Source organism: Rhinopithecus bieti, unplaced genomic scaffold (assembly GCF_001698545.2).
Source record: "Rhinopithecus bieti isolate Rb0 unplaced genomic scaffold, ASM169854v2 scaffold_32955, whole genome shotgun sequence".
NCBI classification, from domain to species: domain Eukaryota; kingdom Metazoa; phylum Chordata; class Mammalia; order Primates; family Cercopithecidae; genus Rhinopithecus; species Rhinopithecus bieti.
In genome coordinates, this window is record NW_016814423.1 from 2,761,513 (window position 1) to 2,769,863 (window position 8,351).

An 8,351-nucleotide genomic window follows, 5' to 3' on the forward strand; every position below is an offset into this window, starting at 1 on the left:
GATTCCTTGTTAGCGGACCAGAGTGCACTATCATGTTGTGAGAAGGCCTGTGAATGAGCCACCTGGCAAGAAACCTTGGGGACCACTAGGAGCTGATGGAAACCCCCAGCTGACAGCCAGAACAAGGCAGGGACTCCATCCTACAGCTTCAGCTGAATCCTACCAACAACCATCTGAACTTAGAAGAGGACACTAAGTTTTAGAAAGGATCACAGACTGGCTATCACGTTGATTACAGCCTTGTGAGACCCTGAGCAGGAGACCAACAGGAACTGTGAGATAGTAAGTACATGTTTTAAGCCACTGTGAGGTAATTCATTATGCACCAGTAGATAGCTAATAAAGGAAGAGACAAACCTGATTAGAGACTAGATTACATAGAAAACAAAATAATATCTATGACTAACTCATAAGAATTAACCATTTATTTGGCACTTCTACAGTTGATTTCTATATGCCAGCAACAAACAGGTAAAAATATAATTTATAAAAAGTTAACATTTACAGTAGCATCAAAAATATAAATAAATAAAATCTTAATAAAATATATGCAAGAACAGGCTGGGTGCAGTGGCTCACACCTGTAATCCCAGCACTTTGGGAGGCTGAGGTGGGCGGATCATGAGGGCAGGAGATTGAGACCATCCTGGCCAACATGGTGAAACCCTCTCTCCACTAAAATACAAAAAATTAGCCAGGGATGGTGGCATGTGCTTGTAGTCCCATCTACTCCGAAGACCGAGGCAGGGGAATCGCTTGAACCCGGGAGACAGAGGTTGCAGTGAGCCAAGATGGCGCCACTGCACTCCAGCCTGGTGACAGAGCAAGACTCCGTCTAAAAGAATATATATATATGTGTATGTGTGTGTATATATATGTATGTATGTATCTATCTGTATATGTGTGTGTATATATATGTGTGTGTATATATATATACATAAGAACATTATGAAGAAGTTTTAAAACTTTAATGAAACATAGGTTAGTAATAAAAATAGTGAGATTTAGGCTGGACACGGTGGCTCATGCCTGTAATTCCAGCACTTTGGGAAGCTAAGGCCGGCAGATCACCTGAGATCAGGAGTTCAAGACTAGACTGGTTAACATGGCAAAACCCCATCTCTGCTAAAAATACAAAAGTTAGTTGGGTGTGGTGGCACACGCCTGTAGTCCCAGCCACTTGAGAGGCTGAGGTGGGAGGATCTCTTGAACCTGGGAGGTTGAGGTTGCAGTGAGCTGAAATTATGCCACTGTGCTGCAGCCTGAGTGACAGGAAGATTCTATCTCAAAAATTAATAATAATAAAGAGATTTAATTGGGTAGATAAGTTCTAGAGTAGAGGCTCAATATCATGAAGATGTTACTTCTTTCCATATTAATCTCTAGATTTAATGCAGTTCCATACAAAATTCCAAGAGGATATTTTTTTCTTTTTTGAGATGGCATTTTGCTCTTGTTGCCCAGGCTGGAGTGCAGTAGCACGAGCTCGTCTCACTGCAACCTCCGCCTCCGGAGTTGAAGTGATTCTCCTGCCTCAGCCTCCCAAGTAGCTGGGATTACAGACACATGCCACCATGCCTGGCTAATTTTGTAGTTTTAGTAGAGGCAGGGTTTTACTATGTTGGTCTGGCTGGTCTTGAACTCCTGATCTCAGGTGATCCATCCACCTTGGCTTCCCAAAGTACTGGGATTACAGGCGTGAGTCACCATACCCAGCCCCAATAGGATTTGTCATGGAACTTCATAAATGTATTGTAAAATCATCATAGGGAGAAGCAAAGAACCAAGAAGAGCCAAAATACTCTTGAAAAAAGAGGACAAGTTGAGGGAGTTGCCCTAACTTATAAGCTATCAAGACTTATTATAAAGCTGTAATAATTAGACACAATACACACAGATAGTTAAATGGACTGAGAATAGAGAACACAGAAATAGAACATTAGTATATGGAAATTTGACATGTGACAAAATCAGTGCTATGGTTTTACATTAGTCCATTTTCATAACTGCTATGAAGAAATATCCAAGACTGGGTAATTTATAAAGAAAAAGAGATTTAATGGACTCACAGTTCCACATGACTGGGGAGGCCTCACAATCATGGTGGAAAGCTAAGGAGAAGCAAAGGCACATCTTACATGGTAGCAGGCAAGAGAGCGTGTGTAGGAAACTGCTCTTTATAAAACCATCAGATCTTGTAAGTCTTATTGACTATCACAAGAATAACATGGGAAAATCCCACCCCCTTGATTCAGTTACCTCCCACTGGGTCCCTCACATGACATGTGGAGATAATGGGAGCTACAATTCAAGGTGAGATTTGGATGGGGACACAGCCAGACCATATCAGGTTTGAATAGGCCCTCCAAAACTCATGTTGACCCTTCATCCCCAATGTGGCAGCATTGAGAGGTGGGGCCTTTAAGAGTTGATTGAATCATGAGGGCTCTGCCCTCAATGGATTAATCCACTCGTGGATTAATGGATTAATGGGCTATCATGGGAGGGCACCAGTGGCTTTATAAGAGGGAGAATCTTTAGCATAGCATGTGAGCATGCTCAGCTACTTAAGAACTTTGTAGAGAGTCCCCACCAGCAAGAAGGCTCTCACCAGACATGGCTCCTTGACCTTGACATCTCAGCTTCCATAACTTACAAATAAGTTCCTTTTCTTTATAAATTACCCAGTTTCAGGTATTCTGTTACAAGCAACAAACAGAAAATGGACTAAGATAGTTGGCATTGTAGATCAATGGGAAAAGGGTGGCTATTCAATAAATGGTGCAAAGACAATTGGTTATCCATATGGAGGGGGAAAAATGGATTCTCTGCTTCATACCATACATACAAAAAAAATCCAATTCTTTGGATTTATGATTTAAATGAGAAAATTTAAAATGTTTGAAGCAGGCTGGGTGCAGTGGCTCACACCTGTAATCCCAGCACTTGGGGAGACCGAGGTGGGTGGATCACTTGAGGTCAGGAGTTCAAGATCAGCCTAGTCAACATGGTGAAACCCTGTCTCTACTAAAAATACAAAAAATTAGCCAGGCATGGTGCCGTGCATCTGTAATCCTGGTTATTCAGGAGGCTGAGGCAGGAGAATCACTTGAACCTGGGAGGTGGAGGTTGCAGTGAGCCAAGATCACACCACTGCAGTCCAGCCTGGGCAACAGAGGGAGAATCAATCTCAAAAAAAGTACCATTTATAAATTTATGGATGGATCTTTTCTGAAGGTCCTTTGCCTGGAGAAAAAAATAGTGCATTAAAAAGCTTTGGTCCAAAACAAACAAACTCCTAAAAATCAAGTGGAAGGGCTGGGTACGGTGGCTCATGCCTGTAATCCCAGCACTTTGGGAGGCTGAGGTGACAAGAGCAAAACTCGGTCTCAAGAAACAAACAAAAAAAGAAAGTAGAAGACAAACAACCCAAAAACATAGTGGGCAAATTCCATAGCATTTCATACATATCATAGAAGAAAAAATATTAGTGGCTAATAAAGATATAAAAGAATGCTCAGGGAAATGCAAATTAAAACCATATTGAAACCATTTGTATATCCCTTAGATGGTCAAAAAATTAGGTGATACCACTTTTACACTGTTGGTGGCAGTGTAAATTGGCAACCCCTTTTTGGAATTACACAGTTACATTTATAGTATATGTTCTATATAATATGTAATTATATAACATTTCATATTCATATTAAACAAGTATATTTATGAATATATATAATTGTGTGTATGTATTATATATATATTTATATATATATGTAATTACATAATTTATGAACAATCAATCCTGTTCCTGGAGAACATACCCCCCAAAAAAAACCGCTGGCAGATAAGGGTTAGGAAGCAAGTACAGAAATGATCAAAACAGTACAAATCAAGGGAGAATGTGCCCAAGACCTGGAGAACAGGTAATAATTTGTGGTTTATCCATGCAATGGAACACAATATGGAAGTGAAAATGGTTGAAATAGAGCTATACACATCATGCATGAATTTCAGAAACAATGCTGAGTGAAAAAGTAAGTTGCAGCAGAATGCATGCAATATAATAGTATTTTATAAAATTCAAAAGCCAAATTATGAATATACTTTCTTAGCTATAAATGTGATAAAACTATAAAGAAAAGCACAGGAATGATCAATACAACACAGTGATTGAGGAGGGACACACAGGAGCTTCAGTAGTACTATGATTCTGTTCCCCAAGTTGAATGGCAGTTTTGCAGGTGGTCATTTCATCATGCTTTTATGTTATACTTATTATATGATGAATATAATTATACTACAATATATGTTATGCACATTATACATTATATTATACATATTTTGTATGTAGCAGTGTTTCATAATATTTTAAGGAATGAATGGAAATGGGCACATAATGAAGATATGTAGTACTTAGCCATCAGCAGAGTCTCAGAATTATCAGATTCCAAGATAATTCCTATACAAAAACAAGCAAACCAAGGCCATGTTATCTCGAATGAAAAGACCATCCATATTCTAAAACTGAGACAATCAAATAGGGAATCCGTCTTTTAAGAATAGCATTTGTTATATGCTTGGAAGTGTTTTGAATCAGAAATTGGTTGTGAATAAATCTTCTCCTTATTAATAAAATATAAGCTTGTTTTTAATGTCATATTATCCCTGCTGAGAAATTAAAAATCCTGGAGGTAGGCCAGCCGTGGTGGCTCATGCCTATAATCCCAGCACTTTGGGAGGCCAAGGCAGGCAGATCACTTGAGGCCAGGAGTTCAAGACCAGCCTGGCCAACATAGTGAAACTCTGTCTGTAGTAAAAATACAAAAATTAGCTGGGCATGATGGCAGGCATCTGTAGTCCCAGCTACTCGAGAGGCTGAGGCAGGAGAATCACTTGAACTCAGTAGGTGGAGGTTGCAGTGAGCTGAGATCACACCACTGCACTCCAACCTGGGCAACAGAGTGAGAAAGAAATAAAAATTAAAATCCTGGAGGTAGTATTACTTGTAACCTCAATCACTTATTAATCAACCTAAATTTAATCCTTGATTTTATAATATCTTTCTGTAGAATTTTGTTTTGGTTTTGCTTTGTTTTTAGGAAAGACAGGTGCATTTACCCTGTTAGGGGATGATCATTGGTATTTTAAAAGATAAGACATTTGCTGAGAATTCCTTAAATTTTTCCAATTTTCACTAGCCAGTGATGACATTGTCCCTTTTTTGCAGATAGCTTTGAAAGATGATGATACCGCCACAGTTGGGACCATGTTGTTAAAAACATCCTTTGTTTGACCATTTACACATTTGGTTCTAAAGAATGTATTGTCCTTAGATTCTTGGTTCTAAAGAATGTATTTTCTTTCTTTTTTTTTTTTTTTTGCAAGGAGTCTCACTCTGTGGCCCGTGCTGGAGTGTAGTCTGTAATCTCGGCTCACTGCAACCTCTGCCTCCCGAGTTCCAGCCATTCTCCTGCCTCAGCCTCTCAGGTAGCTGGGATTACAGGCACCCGCCACCACGCCCGGCTAATTTCTGTATTTTTCGTACAGACAGGGTTTCACCATGTTGGCCAGGCTGGTCTCGAACTCCTGACCTCAAGTGATAATGCCTGTCTTGGCCTCCCAAAGTCCTGAGATTGCAGGCATCAGCCACAGTGCCTGGCAAGAATGTATTATCTTAAGATTCTTGTCTCATTACTATTCTTAAAATTGCTGTAAAAGTTGCTTAAGTAATTAGCTTTAAATTATGTAAATACAGACAACAAATCTCTCTTAATCCTAAAGGTGCTTTTAAAATTCATGCATTTATACATGTATGTAAATTGGCTACAAATCGAACAGATTTTATTCTAAGTGACCAAATCTTAAGGAGCTTTAGAAGATACATTAATTCAAGGACTAAGCAGTTTCTGAAAACAGACTGATTTACTGTGCTTCTTAGTATTTCCTCAAACTAGAATATGAGCGATGGTGGCAGAGGAAGGAAGTAGCTCATACTTGGAAGAACAAACAGTTGCTAGAATATGCTTGTGGTTTAGAGCTTCTTTCAAAAATCCTGTTAGCTGCAAAAGAAAGGAAGGACTAATATTTTCCACAATGTCAGTAACATCTTTATGAAGATGCTCCTTTTGAATGTAGTACAGAAAGTTAGAAAACACTTAGGCGTGGTATCTGACATAGTGCCCCTTAGGGAGCGTTTCATATACAGACGGTCGGGGGCTTACGATGCTTTGACTTAAAAGTTTTCAACATAATAGTTCCAAAGGTGATGCACATTCAGTAGTCTCCATACAACTATTCTGTTTTTCATGTTCAGAATGTTGTTCCCATAAATTATATGAGCTATTCAACACTTTCTAATAAAACAGGATTTGTATTAGATGACTTTGCCCAACTGTAGGCTGATGTAAGTGTTCTGAGTGTGTTTAAAGTAGGCTAGGCTAAGCTCTGATGTTCAGTAGGTTAGGTGTATTAAAAGGACTTAGGATGTTTTCCCTTCCCAGTAAACGCATCGTAAGTCAGGAAGCACCTGTATCTGATAGAGGTCTACCTTTACCAATTTAAACTGTGACAAATTTAATGTTTCTGTCTTGCTTTTAAATTGGAGAGCAACAGCAGATCCCAGATAAATACCGGAGTTAGCTTTGTGTTCTTCACTATTTATTGAACAGTTCAGAGGGCAAGGAAGCAAAGAGAAATGCTCAGAGTGTGTCTTTGCTTGCTAGCTCCTGAATTCTTAACAATTCTACACCACTCCGAAGCGGGGAAGTGGGGCAAGATGGTTTACATCTCAAATGGACAAGTGTTGGACAGCCAGAGTCGGTCTCCATGGAGATTATCTTTGATAACAGATTTCTTCTGGGGAATAGCCAAGTTTGTGGTTTTGTTTTTCAAAACTCTGCTTCAGCAAGATGTGAAAAGAAGAAGCTATGGAAACTCATCTGATTCCAGATACAATGATGGAAGAGGGCCGCCGGGAAACCCTCCCCAAATAATGGGTAGAATCAATCATCTGCATGGCCCCAGTCCTCCTCCAGTGGCTGGTGGATGAGGAAGGTAAATGTCCACTCTAAGAAGCAGACAACTGGACATGCGCATTCATAGCGAAGGAATCCATCAAGAAGTGGAAGGCTGGCCATGTTGGAGCAGTAGATGAATGTCTATGTCTAAACAAGGACTGCTCTGTGTCCTCACAGATGAACTAGGTCCTGCTAGGAATTCCCTCTGCAGGGAACTGGCCTGATTGACTTGCAGTTCCATAAATGCACATGTTTGCCTCATTACCTTTTTTGTATAGTTTATTGAAGTATTAATATAGGCCGGGTGCAGTGGCTCAAGCCTGTAATCCCAGCACTTTGGGAGGCCGAGACGGGCAGATCACGAGGTCAGGAGATCGAGACCATCCTGGCGAACACGGTGAAACCCCGTCTCTACTAAAAAAATACAAAAAACTAGCCGGGCAAGGTTGCGGGCGCCTGTAGTCCCAGCTACTCGGGAGGCTGAGGCAGGAGAATGGCATAAACCCGGGAGGCAGAGCTTGCAGTGAGCCGGGATCGCGCCACTGCACTCCAGCCTGGGTGACAGAGTGAGACTCTGTCTCAAAAAAAAAAAAAAAAAAAGTATTAATATAGTTTTAATAAATAAATATTCTTAGGTTGCAAAAAAAAAAAAAATTCTGGCTGGGAGCAGTGACTCACGCCTGTAATCCCAGCATTTTGGGAGCCCAAGACAGGCAAACCACAAGGTCAGGAGATCGAGACCATCCTGGCCAACATGGTGAAACCCCCTCTCTACTAAAAATATAAAAAATACAAAAATTAGCTGGGCATGGTGGTGCACACCTGTAGTCTCAGCTACTCGGGAGGCTGAGGAGAATTTCTCAAACCTGGGAAGCAGAGGTTGCAGTGAGCTGAGATTGCGCCACTGCACTCCAGCCTGGTGACAGACCAAGACTCTGGCTCAGGAAAAAAAACAAAACAAAACAAATAAAAACCACTCTACAGTGGCCTTCCTGTATTTTTATCTGCTTTTTTTCTGTTCTCTTCTCTGCTTTGGAGTCAGAAACTTCAGTTCAAATCCCTGCCATGTCAATATAACAATCTTTCAGCCTGTTTCCTCCTTCGTAAATGATGGGTATAATTTCCATCCCACAGGATTTGTGTTAGAATTGAGTGAGGTAATGTATTAATACATACTGCGTGCTTCAAAAATACTATCCGTCTCTTTCCACATGGTTGTCAGAACTCCAGTGCCATGATGGATACAGAGTGAGCCATTTTCTTCACTTGTCCACTATCAATTTGAGAATGGCAGCTTGCTGCTTTTACATTTTCAATCTAGTTAACATTAACTTC

At 40.3% G+C, this 8,351-nt stretch overlaps 1 pseudogene across 1 annotated transcript; it reads left to right on the plus strand.

The window, feature by feature from the left end:
• Positions 1 to 5,611: 5,611 nt before the first annotated feature.
• LOC108514142 (selenoprotein K pseudogene) lies at positions 5,612 to 7,359 on the plus strand (annotated as a pseudogene). Its single transcript, XR_001881134.1, has one exon. The product of XR_001881134.1 is annotated as a selenoprotein K pseudogene (transcript).
• Positions 7,360 to 8,351: the final 992 nt, after the last annotated feature.